General features: G+C 40.2%; 1 protein-coding gene across 2 annotated transcripts in view; it reads left to right on the top strand.

The window, feature by feature from the left end:
- Positions 1 to 21,685, top strand: part of map4k5 (mitogen-activated protein kinase kinase kinase kinase 5) — a 157,622-nt gene that overhangs the window by 31,324 nt on the left and 104,613 nt on the right. The window contains exon 1 of one of the 2 annotated variants that reach the window (XM_080202645.1): positions 2,456 to 2,566. The exons of the other annotated variant lie outside the window; for it this stretch is intronic. The gene's annotated coding sequence lies outside the window, so the exon portion shown is untranslated. Of the gene's footprint in view, positions 1 to 2,455; positions 2,567 to 21,685 lie in introns of those variants that run through there. 2 annotated transcript variants of the gene reach the window in all.

The following is a 21,685-nucleotide window of genomic DNA, read 5'->3' as shown; positions in this document are numbered from 1 at the left end:
AAAGGCACAACATTTGCCACCCTCCAATCTTCAGACACCTTACCTGTGACTATCGATGATTCAAATATCTCTGCTAGGGGACCCACAATTTCCTCCCTAGCCTCCCACAATGTCCTGGGATACACTTCATCAGATCCCAGGGATTTATCTACCCTGATGCGCTTTATGACTTCCAGCACCACCACCTCTGTAATATTTACACTCCTCATGACATCACTATTTATTTCCCCAAGTTCCCTAACATCCAATCTTTTCTCAACAGTTAAAACTGATGAGAAATATTCATTTAGGATCTCACCTGTCTCTTGTGGATCTGCACATAGATGATCTTGTTGATCCTTAAGAGGCCCTACTCTCTCCCTTGTTGCTCTTTTGCCCTCTAAGTATTTGTAGAAACTCTTTGGATTCTCCTTTGCCTTATCTGCCAAAACAATCTCTTGTCTACTTTTTGCCCTCCTTGTTTCTCTCAATTCTATTCCTGCACCCCTATACTCTTCAAGGGATTCACTTGATACCAACTGCCTATGTGTTTCATGTGCCTCCTCCTCTTTCTTGATCAGGGCCTCAATATCCCAAGTCATCCAGGGTTCCCTACTTCTACCAGCCTTGCTTTTCAAGGGTTATGGGGAGAGAGCGGGAAAGTGGAACTGATCCACTTCAGATCAGCCATGATCTTATTGAATGGCGGGGTAGGCTCGAAGGGCTAGATGGCCTACTCCTGCTCCTATTTCTTATGTTCATTCTAAGGGGAATGCGCTTACCCTGAGCCCTGGTTAACACACTTTTGAAAGCCTCCCACTTACCAGACATCCCTTTGCCTTCCCACAGACTCCCCCAGTTAGCTTTTGCCTGATACCATCAAAATTGGCCTTGCCCCAATTTAGAATTTTAATTTTTGGGTCAGACCTATCATTTTCCATAACTATCTTAAAAGTAATAGAATTATGGTCACTGATACCAAAGTGGTCCCTCACTAATACTTCTGTCATCTATCCTTCCTTATTTCCCAAAGGGGGTCAAGTTTTGCTCCCTCTCTAGTTGGGCCATCCACATACTGAATGAGAAATTCTTCTTGAATATACTGAACAAATTTCTGTCCATACTATGGCTGTCCCAGTCAATGTTGGGAAAGTTAAAACCCCCTATTATTACCACGCTATTTTTCTTGGAGCTGTCTGTAATCTCCTCACACATTTGCTGCTCAATTTCTCGCTATTTGGGGGCCAATAGAACAACCCGATCAGTGATTTCCTCCTCCTTATTTCTCAGTGGCCAAACCCTCGGATATATCCTCTTTCAGTACTGCCGTGATGTTTTCCCTAATCAAAAGTGCGACTCCCCTTCCTACCTCCTGTTCTATTTTTCCTATAGCATCTGTACCCTGGAGCATTGAGCTACCAGTCCTATCCTCCCTTAGCCATGTTTCAGTAATTGCTATAATATCCCAGTCCCATGTACCCATCCATGCCTTGAGTTCACCTGCCTTGTCCGTCAGGTCTCTTGCATTGCATCCTGCAATAAATGCGGTTTAATCTGAGCTTCTCTTGCTCTCTGCTTTGCTTTTGCCTGATCTGTCTGGTACTAGGATTACTGACACTGCCTTTACTAAATGTGCTCCCTTTTAACTCCTGTGCTGTCTTCAACCTTCTGTTCTGTCTCCCTACTGCTTTGGGTCCCATCCCTCTGACAAACTAGTTTAAACCTTCTCGAGTGGCTCTAGCAAATCTCCCCGCCAGGATATTAGTCCCTTCCAGTTCAGGTATAACCTGTCCTCCTTGAACAGGTCATCCTTTCCCCAGAAGAGATCCCAGTGATCCAAAAATGTAAATCCCTGCCTCCTGCACCAGCTCTCAAGCCACATATTCAACTGCCTAATCCTCCTATTTCTACTCTGTCAAGCATGTGGCACCAATAGTAGTCCAGAAATTACTACCTTCAAGGTCCTGGACTTTAGCCTTCTGCCTAACTTGCTATATTCACACTTCAGGACCTCATCCCTTTTCCTACCTATGTCGTTTGTACCAATATGTACAACAACCTCTGGCTGCTCATTCTCCCCCTTAAGAATGTCTTAGAATCATAATCATAATCATATCTTGCCAAGGGACTCCACTTTGAAAGATAATCAGTGGTATGATAGGGTACTTGGTAGCTAAATATGCTAGGCAAGGTTAGGGCTTACCATTTCACGTGTAAGTAAATGATAAATGGACTGATAAGACTTAATTATCACCAGTCAACTAGCATTGCATTGAAAATTTCTTAACTTTAATTATTGAATTTGAAAAATTAAAAGGATTTTTAAAATTTTGTCTGCATTTAATTGCACCCTTTTCTCTTTCTCATTCACATTTTATTAATTATACAAATTTATATTCCCGTTTCAAACACTACATGTCTCGTTAAAGTTTCCTCAATTTGATTGGTTAAAAGAAGATGCAGTTTCTTTTCCTGTTTTCACAGGTCCTAGATCCCTTCCAGAGGACGCTGTGCTAGTCCTAATTGCCACACGTTGAAGTGCAAATATTTCCTGTCATTTTAATTAGGCTTCATTTTAATGTTGATGGTAATTTATAACTTTTACATTATCATTCCTTTAATTCATGCTAGAAAAATATTTGTTGTTTTATGTCCCCACATGGGGATTTTTGTTTATTTTCCTCTGCAAAATCAGGCACGTTATCTGGAGGATGTGTTATGTGCACTTAATTCTATTAAATTCTACAACATAAACTTGTTTTTTAGTTGTAGCACAATTGCCAAGTGATCTGCCAGGGTGAGATTTATTGGTATTTGCAAAGGTCAAAAGTTTGTCGTGATAACCCATACTATTTCCATTATGCTCCTTGTCACTAAAACGGTTTATTGTTCATCTTACAGTTCACTATCCCAGGTGGCTTTTCTTCCACACACTCATTCCAATTCATTGGAATATGTGAACTGAGGTGTGGGCCGCTGTGCTGGACAAGATTATATTAACCTTGAAAATACTTGAATTGTGTCACAAGTAATATTAATATTTTATCTTTGTTTTTGATAGCAAATCAACAACCTTTTAATCTGCAGATAGCTGTATAATCTGATGTATTCAATTGTCTGGACTAGCAGAATATATAGTAAACGTGCTATCTGTGTTCTGCATGGTAATGTTAAAACTCCCTCTAAACTGTATGGCTAAGCAGCAAACCAAAAACCCCACACAGGTCATGTATACTTTGGTCCCATTAAATTACCTTGCGTTTGCACTTGTGAAAAGGAATTTAAAGGGCCACACACTTAACTCACACTGAAACAAAATTAGAGGGAACGTTTATCAGGTTCGCAATGTCTAAGCATCTGTAATGTATCTTGTAGGTTTGTAGACTCTTTCAAGTTTTTCTCATTATGTCCACATTTATGAAAATTGCCTTTGTAAACTTTCATTATACTCGCAACAGCAGCACCACTGTGGAGAAATTGTTTTGTCTTTCAACTCTTTAGCTTATACTGTAGGAAAGGCTGATGCTCCAATCAATCTACTACTTTTGTTCAAATTACTGTGAATTTTGCTACCTATAAATTAAAATTCAATTAATGTATTAAAAAAAATCAGAATATATAACTCTACAGGAGGCAGGGAATCACTTCCACGCCCTGGTCCACTATTTCTTGCTTCAGTTTAGGACTAGTGCACCTGATATTGACTCTCCTGACCTTGTGCTGTGCTACAGAATGTTGACTGACTGGTGGCAAATATTAAAGGCAGATTTCAGTTCTGTGGATGTCCTTCCTGGCCATCTTATTTAAACTGTGTTCAAGTTTTTTTTTATTTAAAAGAGACTTTAATTGCAATAGTATTTGAAGAATGACTCCAATTACAAAGTTTCTACATGTATTTGAATGCTTTTACTTAATCAAGTTTGCTTCATCACAGTGCATTTTTTTTAATACTTAGCTGAGACAGACCAGGATTTCATTAAAATTGGCAGTAAATGCTATGCATTCTAAAGATGTGATTTTCCATAAAATATATTTTAAAATTTGAACAGAAAACACTGGAAAGATTGCTGTCAATGGGATTTCCCACTGAAGTCACCCCACACTACCAGGAAACCTGCAGATGGGGACGTGCTGCTGCTGAGACCAGGCTGGTGTGAACAGCCAGAAAATCTCGCCCTTTTTTATAGAGGATTGTAAGAGTAATTTTCTAAATCTGTGTAGAGAATAAGAGTTATTATTTCAGGTCTACGTACGTGCTTTCCAAGTTACTGTGTATTTTGCTATTTATAAATTGAAATCCGTTCTCATGAAAGGTCACAGACCTGGAACATTAACTTTTTTTCTCTCTCTCCAAGGTCACTGCCAGTCCTATTGAGTTTCTAGTCTTTTTTCAGACTTCTAGCATATCCATAGTATTTTGGCTTTGTTTTTTAAGTTGTTGATCATATTCATGATGACTGCTTGGTATTAGGTTTTTGAATTTTTACGGATGGATCATTTCCATTTTCTCTTTTTAAGGAAGTTACCTTCTGGTGCTTCAGCATTTACTAGTATTACAAATTGAACGATGACATTTTGCACACTTCTTGTGTTTCTGGAAAGAAGAATAAGTGCAAAAATCATCCCTTTTTTTTTGACCGTTACAGGGATTCAAATGCAATTGCCATGAAAATATTAATTTATACTGGGTTGTTTTTTTTGAGCTTATCCAAAATACCTACTGAGAGGAAATGTTGCTCAATTCTGAATCCTTCAGTAAGGAAATATAACCCACTGAAAAATGTGCTATGAGACTAGACATGACCACATGCGTGGTTGCTTGACTGCTGAAATATGACCTTTTGCAAGCAAACTAGAATTGGCAACATAATTTTCAATTTGTTACCTTGACTATATTACACTTGATTGTAGTGTTTCCTTAAAAACAGGGTTTTATGCTGTAACTACTTCTCTTGACACAAAAGTTTCAATATTTGCAGTAGTTTCTGCTTGAAGTGCAGGAATATCGAAAATGGATATAAATTCTAATTTTAGTTGGATTAGTTAATTTGGCTTGATTTAACAGTAAACTCAAAGGAGATGATTTAAAGCTGTAGGGCAGGATTCTTCAGCCTCACAGCTGCTTGCCTCTCAGCATGCCATTCAAAGGTGGCAGGATTCTCTGGCCCCACCACTGTCAATGGGATTTCCCACTGAAGCCACCCCACACTACCAGGAAACCTGCAGGTAGGGCTGTGCTGCTGGTGTGAACAGCCAGAAAATCTCGCCTTTTTCATAGAGAATTGTAAGAGTAATTTTCTAAATTTTATTGAATAAAACTGGACATCACCTTATTCTTAACTGACTCTTGAAGCACAATTCAAGCATTTACAACTGGTCAGGGCAAGGACTGGGGTGTAATTGGTAACGTTTAACTCATGACTGAATTGCACTTAGGGAAATGTCTCATCAAAAACTCCAAGGCCGTGTTGAGAACATTAGTAGCCCATTCCCAATGACAGAACAAAATGTTCTGTTTCCTGCAGAGGACAGTGGTAAGAACTTGCATATTGTTTTCTATATTTTACTGTTGCCCAGTTTCCTTGATTTTAAATAATACTGTCCACATCATCTGAATGAGACAGATGGATTATTGACTGATTCCTCCGTTCCCCCCCCGCCCCCAAATACTTCCTTTTGGGAGTGTCTGCCTGTTAGTGCAGCTGAAACTGAGACAATGGCTTTGATTTTCACAGGGGTGGGGTGCAGGATGGGTGTGTGAGAATTGAATTGTGGGCTAGTCAAGCAGAGACCCTGATCTTAATGGCAAAACTTCACCTTTCTGGGCCTCTAACCCATAATCAGGTTCCCGGCAGCACATGCCTGATGGAGAAAACATCACTGCTCTCCTCTCGTGCTTTCAACTAAAATTTCAGATCAATTCCTGACTTTATCCAATCTCCATATTTAAAGTAGAAGCCCTATCCTTCCTTCTCAAAGGGCCTGGTTAAGATAAGACAAGGGTCAGCGGAGTTAATTACTGACCGTTGTCTAACTGCCTTTCTACTCAGTTTTTGTTAGTTGGCAGCTAAACTCTGGACCATTATGTCAATAATAAATGGTATTAGCAAATTAATTACTAATCTATTAGAGTAATTTACAGAATTTTGTTTACATTTTGAAACTTTTCAGTTAGATATAATATTATCAAAAAATTTCAGTCTTTTCCTCTTGGTAGTTCAATTCTGTGTTGAATTGCACCCTTGTTCTCTGCCATGACTATGCACAAATTATACATTTTCTGAGATTATTGAGATAATCTACACTATTGCTTTAGCCTGGAACAACAAACACAGATGTAAACAATAACAATTTATTGCCAAGGAATTACATGATAGACCTATCTATTACAGAGATAAATAGGTTCTTGATTGAAAAAGGGGTCAGAGATTCTGGGGAAAAGACAGGAGGGGAGGAGAAAAATATCAACCATGCTTGAATGGCAGAGTAGACTTGATGGGCTGAGTGGCCTAATTCTGCTCCTGTCTTAATGGTTTTACTTGGGTTATATGGTTATGTTTTGAGACTCAAGATAAAGTGAAGGAAGTCATGTGGCTTTATCTGAAACCTGTCTGGCAGCAAGACTGGGTGGTTTGATTGCTGGAGATTTTTACTGAGATGAAGGTACAAGGTGTTTAAATTTGGGGATGATATCAACAGCCTATGTGCTAACAGACTCGAGTCTTAAATCCCAAAAAAAAATTAGAATGCTGAATTGAAAATAGTTTTGTTCATTTACTACCAAGATAAAAGTCTCAAGGATATCTAATTAACATGTCTTCCTACATACAAAGTCCATGTGATTAATTTTGCCAGGGGGATGGACTTTGAGAAGGGGAGCGTTTCAGATATCCCTGAAACACTAGGTTAGTCTGCCTGGAGAGGGAGAGTAATTAGAGGCTGAATGTTTGTGGTTCACAGTACAAGAAAGCAAGTAGGAACTTGTGCTCAGGTTGGAAAGGCCAAATTTGTGAGGTGTTAGGGTGGAAGATTTGCCAAGCTTTAGCTGGAGATAGAAGTCTTCAGGAAAACTGGCACAATGAAAGACTGGCTTGGAGTTAAAAGATTCCAGGCTGAGGTAGGAAAAGGTCAGAAATAAATCCTTGGACTGGTTGGGGAAGAAGTTAATGTCCACTTAAAGGGCTTGTTAAATATATCTATGAAGTGTGTTATCACTTAAACGAAAAGAAAAAGGATAGTGTTTATTTTTAGTTGTTCGTGACTCCTTTCCCATAGTAACAAACAAAGTAATTATTAAAAATTTGCCTTTTGTAGTTGGGTTGTATTTCAAAAAAAATGTAGCACATAGCTGCTGCTGTTCTGCTTGTGTGATCATGCATTTGTGGTGGATCAGTCGGCTCCTTGTACTGACAGGAAAATCAATGTGGTTTATTTTGTACTGTGCAGAAGTTATGTACACCCAAATTGCTGAATTCCTTGAGATACCTTTTTAAAATTAAGTAGTAATTTTTGCTTAAGATTTAAATCTTTATGTACAAAATATGCAGTTACTGAATAGAAAATGGTCAAATTAACATTGTGATAACCATAGAGACTGATTACTTTTAAAGAAATTCAAACTTCAATTTGACAGCAGTATTGACTGAACACCTTTATGGTAGGCAATTTATGCTTTAAACCAGAAAACAGAACAAAACTGCAACCAGTCCAAAATTGTTCTTAGCTCCTCAGGGTTTACTTCTGATTTTATTCCTATCCCACCCTAGAAACTTGCCTTTCACAGTGAGAGTTATTCTGGAAACTTCTACCGCCTGCTAAAGCTAGGCAAATCTTCCAGCCTCATTTCAGCTCCTCACAAATTGTTTTTGCAGTCCAATTGTAAACTTTTGACATCCACCTGTACTCTTCTCCTGGATCTGACAAACTCACCTTGTCTGCAAGTTTTAGAGATATCTTACAAATTTTTTCCCTGTCAAGGCCCATCTCTTTGGCAATGTGAATCACTAGGACCTGCTTTTTCAATTATCCTTGAGACCGGATCTTAGTAGGGAATGGATAATTTGAAGGCGATCAGTTTGTTAACACACAGGTTGCTGCCACCATCTGAGTGTAAATATCTTATATTTTCTTTCCAGTAAACAACCTTGGCCCTGATCTCTTGTAATCAAACCATCCACACTTGTTATCAGGCAGATGTCAGACAAAGTCATGTAACTCCATTTTAAATGGAGGCCTAAAACAACACAATCCTATAAACCTCAATTATAGGGACAACTCTTTTAATTTTTCATAATGGTTTCATGGGAATAAACTGACCCAAGCTCTACTCTGTTGCTGTTTGAAACTGCATTGTTCACTGTGTCCTGTGAGTCTTCACAGGACATAGGAATAGAGGTCCCTAAAGGAATTAAGTATGGTGGAGGATTGTCGTAACAATGAAGATTAACTTTAAAAAATTCAAAGAAGTTTCAGGCAAAGGTATTCTGCGTTTCTCTAAGAAGTGGGGAAAGAAAAACTTTGCTTGCCCCTCCAATGTGGTGTGATCCCATTGTCTGGCTTATAAGAATTGCTTTTTTTTTCTAAAATGATCTGTGTCTGGACATTTTTTTTTTGATTTGCAGCTTTCTTTTAGAATGAATACAGTAGCCTACCCCATTTTTATCCAACTCCAGCATGAATGGTGTTCTGTCTTTATTTACTAGCAGGTCAGCATTACGCAAGCTGCACCAGCTTGAACAGTGTCTTTCATTGGTTTGAACATAGCTGCAGTGTTTTAAAATATCTTGACCACTAAAGTGCCTTTTACATTTGTGTTCATTTTGTCTGTTTATAAATTTAAGAATTTATTTCCTGAGCGTGCTTCTTGACTCTTATGATTCTTATAGAGACTGATCAACTTTTAAAGATATTTGAATTCCCAGTGACTGAGTTAATGGAATTGCACAACAAGTTTTCAAGTTTATCATTTTTACTGAAACTAGAAGGAACATTGCCTAAATATTATTTTGCCAACTAATTGGTGGCACAGTGGTTAGCACTACTGCCTCACACACCACCAGGGACCCGGGTTCAATTCCAGCCTCGAGTGACTGTCTGTGTGGAGTTTTGCACATTCTCCCTGTATCTACGTGGGCTTCCTCTGGGTGTTCCAGTTTCTTCCCACGCCCCAAAGATTGCAGGTTAAGTGGATTGTCCACGCTAAATTGCCCCTTAGTGCCCAAGATTAGGTTAGGATTAGCTGTGGAAATACTTGGGGTTATGGGTGAGATTGCCCCTTAATGTCAGGGGGAATTACGCGGGGTTACAAGGATGGAGCCTGTGCGGGTTGTTGTCGGTGCAGACACAATGGGCCGAGTGGCCTCTTTGTGCACTGTAGGGATTCTATGATTCTATAGAGTAAAACATCAATCTTATTGATTTCTTAATGTGACCAATAACCATTCGTTGCCTTATACCTCTATTTACTGCATGCTGTCCACAGGATTGCATCCTTTAATGGAAACAATCCACAAATGCTCCCAGCTTCCAAAGGATTACTTCTCCCCGTTTGGCTGAGTCATAAATTCCATGGCTATAGAACGTAGAACATTACAGCGCAGTACAGGCCCTTCGGCCCTCGATGTTGTGCCGACCAGTGGAACCAATCTAATGACCCTCCAACCTAAACTATTCCAATATTAACCATATGTCTATCCAATGACCATTTGAATGTCCCTTAAAGTTGGCGAGTCCACTACTGCTGCAGGCAGGGCATTCCAGTCCCTTCCTACCCTCTGAGTAAAGAACCTACCTCTGACATCTGTCCTATATTTATCACCCCTCAATTTAAAGCTATGCCCCCTCATGTTAGCCATCACCATCTGAGGAAAAAGGCTCTCACTGTCCACCTTGTCTAATCCTCTGATCATCTTGTATGCCTCAATTAAGTCACCTCTTAACCACCTTCTCTCTAACGAAAACAACCTCCAGTCCCTCGGCCTTTCCTCATAAGACCTTCCCACCATACCAAGCAATATCCTGGTAAATCTCCTCTGCACCCTTTCCAATGCTTCCGCATCTTTCTTATAATGTGGCGACCAGAACTGTACACAATACTCCAAGTGCGGCCGCACCAGAGTTTTGTACAGCTGCAACATGATCTCATGGCTCAAACTCAATTCCTCTACCAATCAAAGCTAACACACCGTACGCCGCCTGAACAACCCTATCAACCTGGGTGCCAACTTTCAGGGATCTATGCACATGTACACCGAGATCTCTCTGCTCATCCACGTTACCAAGAGTCTTTCCATTAGCCCAATACTCTGTAATCCTGTTACTCCTTCCAAAGTGAATCACCTCACACTTTTCCGCATTAAACTCCATTTGCCACCTCTCAGCCCAGCTCTGCAGCTTATCTATGTCCCTCTGCAAACTGTAACGTCCATCCGCACTGTCTACAACTCCTCCGACTTTAGTGCCATCCGCAAATTTACTAACCCATCCTTCTACACCCTCATTTTATAAAAATGACCAGCAGCAGTTGCTCCAAAACAGATCCCTGCAGTACACCACTAGTAACTCAACTCCAGGTTGAATATTTCCCATCAACCACCACCCTCTGTCTTTCAGCTAGCCAATTCCTCATCCAAACTGTTAAATCACCCTCCATCCCATGCATCCATATTTTTTGCAGTAGCTTACCATGGGGAACCTTATAAAATGCTTTACTGAAATCCATATACACCACATCAACTGCTTTACCCTCATCTACCTTTTTGGTCTCCTTCTCAAAGAACTCAATAAGGTTTGTGAAGCATGACCTACCCTTCACAAAACCGTGTTGACTATCCCTAATCAAATTATTTCTCTAGATGATTATAAATCCTATCTCTTATAATCCTTTCCAAAACTTTGCCCACAACAGAAGTAAGGCTCACCAGTCTATAATTTCCAGGATGGGTCTCTACTCCCCTCCTTGAACAAGGGGACAACATTTGCTATCCTCCAGTCTTCTGGCACTATACCTGTAGACAATGATGACATAAAGATCAAAGCCAAAAGCTCTGCAATCTTCTCCCTAGCCTCCCAGAGAATCCTAGGATAAATCCCATCCGGCTCAGGGGACTTATCTATTTTCATACTTTCTAGAATTGCTAGTGCCACCTCCTTATGTATCTCAATCACGTCTAGTCTAAAAGCCTGTATCTCAGTTTCCTCCTCGACTACGTTGACTTTTTCCTGCGTGAATACTGATGAAAAATATTCGTTTAGTGCCTCTCCTATCTCTTCAGGCTCCACCCACAACTTCCCACTACTGTCCCTAACATTGTTGGACCAACATTTGCTAGCATTCTGTCTGGTGACTAACTGAAAACGGTCTTTTCTCTCTGCCACTGCTGGTCTCTGTCTCTCTCTGTCAAAATCTGCAAGAACATCTGCTTCTGCCTTTGTTTTCAAGTGTTAACCCTGGCATGTGCATTCAATAGAACATGAGCTGGGCCCTTGATCTCCGTGGTAAGCAAGCCACAGGCTTGATGTTGGGCAGGACTTGTAGCAGATCATGTCATTTTACCTTGAATTAAAGAGACAGTCCAAATGTAATTAGTATAAGACTTTGCATTCCTAACTCTCTCACGTTTTACTTTTTGCGTTTCAGTCCATCCCTGTTATTAAAAAGGTGCATCTATTAATACGTCTGTATAGATTTAATGATTCTCCCACCACCTTCAGGTTTTTTTGTGGCACTCCTATTTTACCTGTTATCATCCGTAGTTGCCTCATGTCTACACTTGTACATTGGCTCTGGTCACTGTGCATTCTTTCCCTGTAATTGTGTATCTATTCTGCAATTCTTCATTTCTATATTCTATCACCCAAACTTGTCTCACTTAACAGTAACTTTGCTTGCTTCCTTTCTATCTAAGTGTTGGCTGGTGCCATATTTTTCAGTCCAATGCTGCTACATTTCCTGCAGATGTTGTCTTATGAACCATTTTCCACAAAAGCTGATATTTCTGTGATGTGTTACTAATGTGACATCTTGGTATCTCGGAGTAAGTTCGCTTATACTGAATATGACGCATTATTTTTTATTTGTCACCCATCAGAGACTATGTAATCACCTTGTGCATCATTTATGTATACGTCTGCTTCGTAATGTGTTTCATCTACCTCTGACCTGTTTACACTGGCTGCTATTTCTTCTAATGCGTTTTGTGTATTCATCCCACTTGTGCACCACCCTCAACAAAATGCATCACTGTGCATCTGTGTGCCAACTTCATTTCTCGTCCGTGGCTGCAAATTCTGCATGCATAATGACGTTGCTAGAATCAGCAGCTGATGTTTGAAGTGTGTGACATTTATCTTGATGTTTGCCAAGTATCTGGAACCAAATGGGTGGCTAGAACAAAAATTCAGTGGTTGGCTTGGGCAAAGGTCTGCTTGTCTCAAGTACCTATTCACTGATCTATGGCTTTGGCTCCTTGTTCTGCCTTTTCGCCACTTGTTTTTACATTTTATGTCTTAGAGCTGCATCTTCGTTTTGACCTCTGGATTTGTGTTAGGTATTTATGGAAATGGAAAATGGGTGAAAAGCAAGGTGTGGAATGTGATTTTTGGGATCTGGAATGTAATTTTGGAGTGTGTGAATGTGGTGTAAAAATGTTCAGATATACAATGTTAACTTCTTAAAGAACCTGTAGATTTGTCAACACAACTGAATGCCAAATTTTAGTGTTAATTATTAAATAGAAATAAGCATTAGTGTTATATTTTAAATGTGCCTCTAAGTATTACAAAAGCATTACTAAATTGTGATAGCAGAATGTGTGTACAGGGGAAAACTGAGGTACTGACATGATACTCAATGATCCAAGGGAACTAGTCAGTACCTCTGAGGCCATTCAGTCCATTGTGTGTGCACAGGCTGTTTGAAGGAGCTATCTAATTTAGCTTCACGCCTTTGTTACTTCCCCTTAACCCAGCAATAATTTTCCCCTCACGTTTTCCCTAATTCCTGTTTGAAAGTTATTGTTGAATCTACTTTCATCATCCTTTCAGGCAATGCATTCCAGATCATCCCAACTCATTGCGTAATTTTTTTTTTTCTCTTGTGTTACCTTCAGTTCTTTGCCAATCATCCCAAATCTGTGTTGTCTGGTCATTCACCTGTCTGTCACTGAAAACATTTCCTCATTTAATCCAAACGTCTTTACTAACTTTCTCAACCCTTTTTGCTCCAAAGAGAGCACTCCAGGCTTCTCTATTCTCTGCAGGTCTCTGTTCCTGGTGACATTCTAGCAAATCTCTTTTGTGCTTTCTGTAAGGCCTTGACTTATTGGCAAAAGTACTCCAGCTGGAGTCTTACTGCTGTTTTATAAAGGTCTAGCATAACTTCATTGCTGTATACTGTCATAGTATTCGCTTACAGTATTTGAGAAGCACCAAAAAGTATCGACTGCATTCAAATCTATTTTGAATAGTCTCAATGACTTTCAATTTCCAAAGCCTGCTGAGAAATTGGAACACCAAATTATGATTTTTTTTTTCTCCTTTGTTGTTACAGCTGCATTTGGATGTGTGCTAAAGAGTCTTGGGTTTTATTAATGTATTCAAGTCAAATTGTTTATGGCTTAATTGAGCAAAGGCCTTGATATGGCCTTTAAAGATTATTGCACTAATGTGTATTAAGGCATCAATACGTGGATAAATACTGCAATAAATCCAGAAATAACCAAGTTGGAAGATGTGGTTGGGGTTCCAGGGAAGTGCTGGGACACTGAATACAGAAAAATATTTCTAGAAAAAAAAATGAAATATGTATACAAGAGAGTCTTTCAGACTGCGTGTTTTTAAATAATGTGGAAAAAATGCAGGATGCCTTAAAATACCATGAAAGAAAGCAACCGTTATTTGAGTCACAACCTCCAGATAGGGCTAGCAGCTTTGTTTCGTGACCTAATTTTTTCGAGCATTTTCGTGTATTCTATTAAAAATAAAACATGGTCTCAAAGCTGAATGTTTATTGGCTTAAGGTTACATAACTTCTCTTTCGTCAATCCATTATCAGATGTTGTTCTACCCGTGTGAGAAACTTAAATTGTTTGAATATTGCCTGTTTTCACAAAAGCAAAATGTTGTGGATGCTGGAAATCTGCACGTTCTCAGCAAGTCGGGCAGCATTTGTGGAGAGAGAAATCTACTACTTAAAATCTATTACATTTCTAACTTTTCCCAGTTCTGATGAAGGTCATCAACCTGAAGAAATAAATTTGTTTTCATCTCCACAGATTCTCCTGATCTGAATGTTTCCAGCATTTTCTGGATTTTCTTGTTTTTCAGTTTCATGACCTATTTGTCTAGAGCTTGGAATTAAATAGCGGCATATTATGTAGTGGTTAAGTCTGAGATTAAGTACAGTTTCTGCCATGTAGGTGGAAAAAAGCTACCTCAAGAAGGTAACACAAACCACAAATTAGATTTATGACTTGTTAATTTGTTTATGGTTTGGTTAAGAAGGGAATGAATACAGGGATGTTGGGAAACCCCCTGCTTCTATAGCCTTGTGGTTTCTGTAGAAATAAAAGACCAGCAGCTTTTTTGTTTGATGATGGCCAGAGTACTGGATGGCGGAGAATCCTCTGAGGCATTCCCAGTCACCATTGGTGTCAAACAGGTCTGTGTGCTCGCACCCACACTGTTCAGCATGTTTACTGCCATGATGAATGATGCCTTCCACGACAGTGTTGCTGGAATCAGCCTCAAGTACAGAGTGGATGGGAAGCTTTTCAACCTGCGGAGACTTCAAGCTATTATCAAAGTGAAAGAGACTATTCTGAGAGATTCCCTCTTTGCTGATGACTGTGCCCTGTATGCTGGCTCAGAGCCAGAGATGCATGTCAGTATGGACAAATTTTCCATGGCTTGTGACAACTTTGGACTCACCATCAACATTAAAAAGATCGAAGTCATGCACCAGCCTGCTCCTCATGCACTGTACACAGAGCCCAAATCACAATCAAAGGGTAGAAATTACAGGCAGTGGACCAGTTCACTTATCTTGGCAGCACCCTCTCCCAAGCAGTGACTGTTGATGCAGGAGTTAACTGTAGAATAGCAAAGGCGAGTCCTGCTTTCGGTAGATTGCGCTCCACTGTGTGGGAGCATCGAGGAATCAGCCCAGCAACAAAACTGAAGGCCTACAGTGCTGTGGTACTTGCTACCCTCCTGTTTGCCTGTGAAACGTGGACTGTGTGTTGAAGGCATGCAAGACAGCTCAATCATTTCCACATGACTTGTCTTTTGAATATAACGCATCAGATGGCAAGACAAAGTACCAGACACTGAAGTTCTCTAGAGCAAGTCTACCATCGGCCCACACACTGCTGATGAGAGTGCAGACCTGGTGGGCAGGTCATGTCATTTGTATGTCAGACAAGCGCATACCCAAGCAGCTCCTTTTTGGGGAACTCCTCTGCTGGGAGACACTCGCATGGAGGGCAGAAGAAACGTTTCAAAGACACACACAAAGCCTCCCTGAAGTCGCTTGACATTGACATGACCACCTGGAAACGCTGGCACAAAACCGCCCTACCTGGCGCTGCCTCATCCACAAAGGCTGTCAAGCTCATGAAGCAAGGTGTATTGCTGAAGCACTGCTGAAGCACAACTTAAGCACAAACTGCGCAAGTCCAGAGCCACCAGCACAACAACTACAGTGTCTGCACAAGTCTGCCCTATATGTGCCAGGACATTCCATGCCCAAATTGGCCTGATCAGCCATCTTTGGACACACCGCAACCAGCCTCCAAAATGACTAATGGTGTCGAGGTCTTCATCGATGACGATGGACAAACAACAAGAAATAAAAAAAAAACTTGAGCAGATGAACGCCAGTTTAACACCTCAGTTACAAAAATAGCGCATCACTTCTGTCAGAGTTGCACAGAAGTGTCAACCACACATAATAAGCCAAAGTCTGACAGTAGGACTTGAAACGCAATCTTCTGCCATGGCTTTTTGAATAAAATTTCTTTATCTGAGCATCGTTGTTCGTATCTAAGTGAGGAAAAGATTGTCATTTCATCAAGAAAGATATTGGGCAGTTGTAGTCAGCAGAAATCCTATTCAGCACAAAGTGCTTTCTTTCTTAATGCCCATGCAGGTACCCGGACAGTTTTGATTTTACTGCACAATTTTGATTCTATTTGTATTTATGTAACACATTACTTGGTGCTTTATCTTCTCAGTTCTGTAAACATTTTATTTGTTGCATTATGTTAAGCATCTTCCACTGATTAACCTTGGTAGCAATGCGTGAAAGGCAATGTTTCTTAAATTTGCCATATAGATCCAGCTTTCCAATCTGGATTTGAGTTCATGGAGAGATGGTGATCAGTTTTATCAGATTATATGCTGTGTTGTCTGATAATATCTATAAATGTTATGGAGAAGTGTTTTTAAACAATATTGTAAAATGTAATGATGACTATAAGCATTGCAGCTAGGTATTACTGATGCTGTTCAGAGTGTTCGCGATTTAAGAAAATTGGTGGAAGTTGGCAAATGATTAAATGTAGATAATTGTAAAGTAATGCATTGAAAATTTGTATATGAGCAACTGATGCCTGTTATTGGAGGTTGAAAAGAATATTGGTTGGCACAGTGGTTAGCGCTGCCGCGTCAGCGCCAGGAACCCGAGTTCGATTCCCAGCTTGGGTCACTGTCTGTGTGGAATTTGCACATACTCCCCGTGTCTGCCTGGGTTTCCTCCCACAGTCCGAAAGATATGCTGGTTAAGTGAATTGGCCATGCTAAATTCTACCTCGGTGTATACACACACAAATGCCAGAGTGGCAACTAGCGGATTTTCACAGTAACTTCATTGCAATGTTAATGTAACCCATTGTGTGACTGATAAATAAATTTTACTTAACTAACTTTACTGATATTTTACAAAATGTCAGTCTGATTGTTGTTAATGAAGGTTGGTAACACACTCGAATCAAAAGGTATTTTAAACATTTATTCAAGGGATGTCGGTGTCACTGGCTAGGCCAGCATTTGTTGCCCATCGCTAACTGTCCTCGAGAAGGTGGAACTGAACAGTCTTTTTGAATTGCAGCAGTCCATGTGGTGTAGGTACATCCACGGTGCTGTTAGGGAGGGATTGCCAGGATTTTGACCTAGTGACAGTGAAGGAGTGGTGCTGTCGTTGCAAGTCCTGTTGATGTGCAGGTGGTGATATTTCCATGCATTTGCCCTTGCCCTTCTCAGTGGTAGAGGTTGTGGATTTGGAAGGTGCAGTGAATCCTGTAGGTGATGCATGCTGCTGTCACCATGCATCAGTGATGGAGGAAGTGAATACTTAAGTTGGCAGATGGATGCTGATCAAGTCGGCTGTTTTGCCTTGGATGGTATTGAGCTTCATGTGTTGAGATCTGCACGCACCCAGGCAAGTGGGGAATAGTCTGTTGTGCTCCTGATTTTGTGCCATGCAAATGAGGGACAGGCTTTGGGAGTCAGGAGGTGAGCTACTCACTGTAGAATTCCCAACATCTGACCTGCTCTTGCAGCTACTGTATTTATATGGCTTGTCCAGTTCAGTTTTTGGTCAGGGGAAACCTCCCATGATGTTCTGTTGCAAGTATCGAACAAGCATTGATTGCATTGCATCTTGGAACACTGTTGTGTTGGATTGTGGCATTACATAGAATTTTCAGTGCAGAAACAAGACATTTTGGGGCAGCTGGTCCATCTATGAATGGATTGACCCTCCCTACCCTACTTCATCTAACTCTCAACATAACCCATCCTTTATTTTCCTTTTTATTCAGCATCTCTTAAATCTGTTGTTTACCTGTCCATTTCATGTGGTAACTAACTCTGGTGCCTCCTTCAAATAGTCAATTTTCACTTTTTTGAGCTTAAGATATAGTTTGGTGGCAGTGTGTCATAACCAAGTTAGCTATTTCAATAATTGCTGAAAGTTGCGGAGCAGACAATCCAGGTGTTTCTATCATCTTGTTCATAGCCCAGCAGTGATGAAATGAGCAAAATCGGTTGAGCTAATTGTGCAAACATCTGAAATTGAGCCTGGAAGAAGATGATGTTAATATTTCACTAAATGTGTCCATTCACTCTGATATTTATATTAGAGGTTGATCACACTAGGATGTACCCCAAAGGTGTTTTTTAAATAGGACGGCATAATGATTAGCATTGCTGCCTCTCAGTGCCAGGGACCTGGGTTCAGTTCTGGCCTTGATCACTGTGTTGAGTTTGCACGCTCTCCCGTGTCTGTGTGAGTTTCCTCTGGGTATTCTGGTTCCCTCCCACTGTCCAAAGACGTGCAAGTTAGGTCAATCGGCCATGTTAAATTGACCCTAGTGTCAGTGGGATTATCAGGGTAGATGTGTGGGCTTATGGGAATAGGTGTGTGGGATTGTGGTTGGTACAGACTTGATGGGCTGAATGGCCTCCTTCTGCAGTGTAGGGATTCTATAATATTTTTATTCGCGGGATGTGGGCGTCTCTGCCTGGCTAGCATTGGTTGCAGTAAGATGGTAGTAAACCATCTTGAACTGCACAATCCATATGGTATAGATACACCCGCTGTACTGTTAGGGAGTTTATTGGGTGTGAGCTAGTGAAATACCAACCAATCTCTGTTAGGTTATTTAAAGAAAATAAGACAGTCTTATGAAAGCCTCCTTGTGGTTAAAATCTTGGGCTCCAAGTCACCAGTGTAAGGAAATTCAGGCAATTGATTTTAACAAACTTCTTGCACCTTGAATTTGAGAACACAAATTAAGCTTCAAACAAAAGACTTCAGTGAACAGCAAATAAATTTGCAGCACAACCAATTATTTTTGAATCCAACTTAAATCAGTTGCGTAAATATCTGGATGAGGATTTGATACTTCTGAAAACTTGAATCCTGAACTTTTGAAACATTGGAACTATCATACACCAAAGGTAAATGGTAATGGATGGCTAGAATGCGAGAGGTAGAATCAGTACTCTGGTGGTTTCCTTTTGTTTTGTACGGCTTAATTCTGGCCTATTCCCTTTTTTGTTTTGTTTTGTTCTGTGTTGGAATTGTGTTTTAAAGTTCATCTACTTTTGTTTTCTAGCATCCTACTAAATTATTGTTTTATCAGCTAATAAGTTAGAAACAATTAATCTCTGACATAGCTTGTAACAGACCCAGGTGTGAGACAAGCAAACTTAGAAACAAAAAGAGAACAGGAGTAGAGCATTCTGTCCTTCATGATCATGGCTGATCCTCTATTGCAGCATCATACTTCCCATGCTGCTTGACGCCCTTACAGTTTAGAAATCTATTTCATTCAATATCTTCAGTGATTTGGCCTCCACAGCCTTCAGTAATAGAGAATTCAGGATGTTTGTGACCCTCTGAAAAAACTTCCCCTCAATCAACCTGAAAAGGCCAAAGACCAGCCGTGTATCCTTTTGTTTTAGTTCCTCCAGCCAGAAGGAGCAACATCCATGCATTCAATCTGTCCAGCCCTGTAAGAATTTTCTACGTTTCAATTAGATCCCCTCATTCTTCTAAATTCCAATTAATACAGACCCACTTGACCCAATCTCTCCTTATATGACAGTCATGCTATACCAGAAGTCAGTGTGGTGAACATTTGCTGTATTCTCTCTTTGGCAGTTATTATCCTTTCTTAGATAAGAGACAAAACTGCACACACAAGCTCTGTACAGCTGCAGTAATCATGATGTAGATGTGCCGGTGTTGGATTGGGGTAAACACAGTAAGAAGTCTGGTGTTGTCAGACTTTTTACAGCTGCAGTAAGCCATTCTTGGTTCTATATTTAAATCCTCTTGCAATGAAGGCAGACATACTATTTGCCTTCATTGCTTGCTGTACCTGCATATTTGCTTTCAGTGACTGGTGTACAGGACAAAGATCCCTTTGTCATTATTTCCCAATATATCACCATTTAAATAATACTTTGCCATTCTGCTTCTCCATCTGAAATAGATAACTTCACATTTACCCATGTTATACTGCATTTGACACATATTTGCCCACTCAATTAAATCAGCTTGAAGCCTCTCATGTCTCCTCATCACTCATCTTTTTGTCAAGTTTCGTGTTGTCAGCAAACTTGGAAATATTCTTTTTGGATCCCTTATCCATGTATATTGTGAATAGCTGGATCCCAAGCACTAATCCTTGTGGGACCTCACTAGTGACTGCTTGCCACTTCAAAAAAAAAATCCATTTATTCCTACAATCTTTCTGGTTGCTAACCAATTTGCAATCCATGTCAATATGTTATCCCCATTCACATGTGCTTTAATTTTGCAGACTAACCTCTTATGTGGGACTTTATCAAAGGCTTTCTGAAAGTCCAAATGCAGCAGACCCTCTAGTTCTCCTTTATCTATTCTGCTAGTTATGTCCTCAAAAAAAAAAATTTCCAATAGGTTTCTCAAACATAATTTTCCTTCCATTAACCCACATGGATTTTGTTTAATCCTGTTAATATTTTCAGTGTTCTGTTATCATATTCTTTATAATAGACTTTAGCATTTTCTCTATTATTGACATTAGGCTAACTGGTCTGTCGTTCCCTATTTCCTCGCTCGCTCACCCACCCAACACTTGCCACCCTCCAATCCGCCGGAACTGTTCTAGAATCTACAAAATTTTGAAAAATGACAACCAACACATCCAGTATTACATGGCCATCCTCATTTAGTACCCTGGGATGTAGATTCAGGCCCTACGGATTTATTGTTTTTGGTCCCATTAATTTCCCCAACTTTTTTTTTCTAGTAATACTAATTTCCTTCGCTAGAGTATTTCCTTCACTTAGTATTTCTGGGAAGTTATTTGTGTCTTCCTACATGAAGATATAACTAAAGTAGTTGTTTAATTGCTCTGCCAATTCCTTGTTCTCTACCATGAAGTCCCCTGATTCAGACTAGGGAACCTACATTTATCTTCAGTAATCTTTTTCTTTTAATATACTTATAGAAGCTTTCACAGTCTGCTTTTATGATGCTTACAAGTTTGTTCATATTCTCTTTTCCACCTCTAATGAATCTCCGGGCAGGATTTTCCAGCCACGCTTGTCCCAAACCGAAAAAAAAAACACCCCCCCACAAACCCATCTTCATTTGTTGAATACTGTACTTTTTCTAATCCTTAGGCTTTCTACTTTTTCTAGCAACTTTGTAGGACTGCTCTTTGGCTCTAATGCTACGCTTAATTCTTTCAGAACATAGAAAACTACAGCACAAACAGGCCCTTTGGCCTATAAGTTGCGCTGATCAATTCCCTACCTACTAGGCCTACCTATAACCCTCAATCCTATTTAAATCCCATGTACTCATCCAGAAGTCTCTTAAAAGACCCCAACAAATTCGCCACCACCACCACTGACAGCAGCTGATTCCACTCACCCACCACCATCTGAGTGAAAAACTTACCCCCAACATCTCCTCTGTACTTACTCCCCAGCACCTTAAACCTGTGTCCCCTCATAGTGACCATTTCAGCCCTGGGAAATAGCCTCTGAGAATCCACCCAATCTATACCTCTGAACTTCTTTAACCTCTATCAGGTCACCTCTCATCCTTCATCTCTCCAGGGAGAACAGACCAAGCTCCCTCAACCTATCCTCATAAGGCATGCCACCCAATCCAGGCAACATCCTTGTAAATCTCCTCTACACCCTT

This window comes from Carcharhinus amblyrhynchos, chromosome 14 (assembly GCF_965287045.1).
Source record: "Carcharhinus amblyrhynchos chromosome 14, sCarAmb.v2.hapA, whole genome shotgun sequence".
In the NCBI taxonomy this organism is placed as follows: domain Eukaryota; kingdom Metazoa; phylum Chordata; class Chondrichthyes; order Carcharhiniformes; family Carcharhinidae; genus Carcharhinus; species Carcharhinus amblyrhynchos.
The sequence above is the reverse complement of the archived record's forward strand: the minus strand, read 5'-3'. Positions and strand labels throughout refer to the sequence as shown.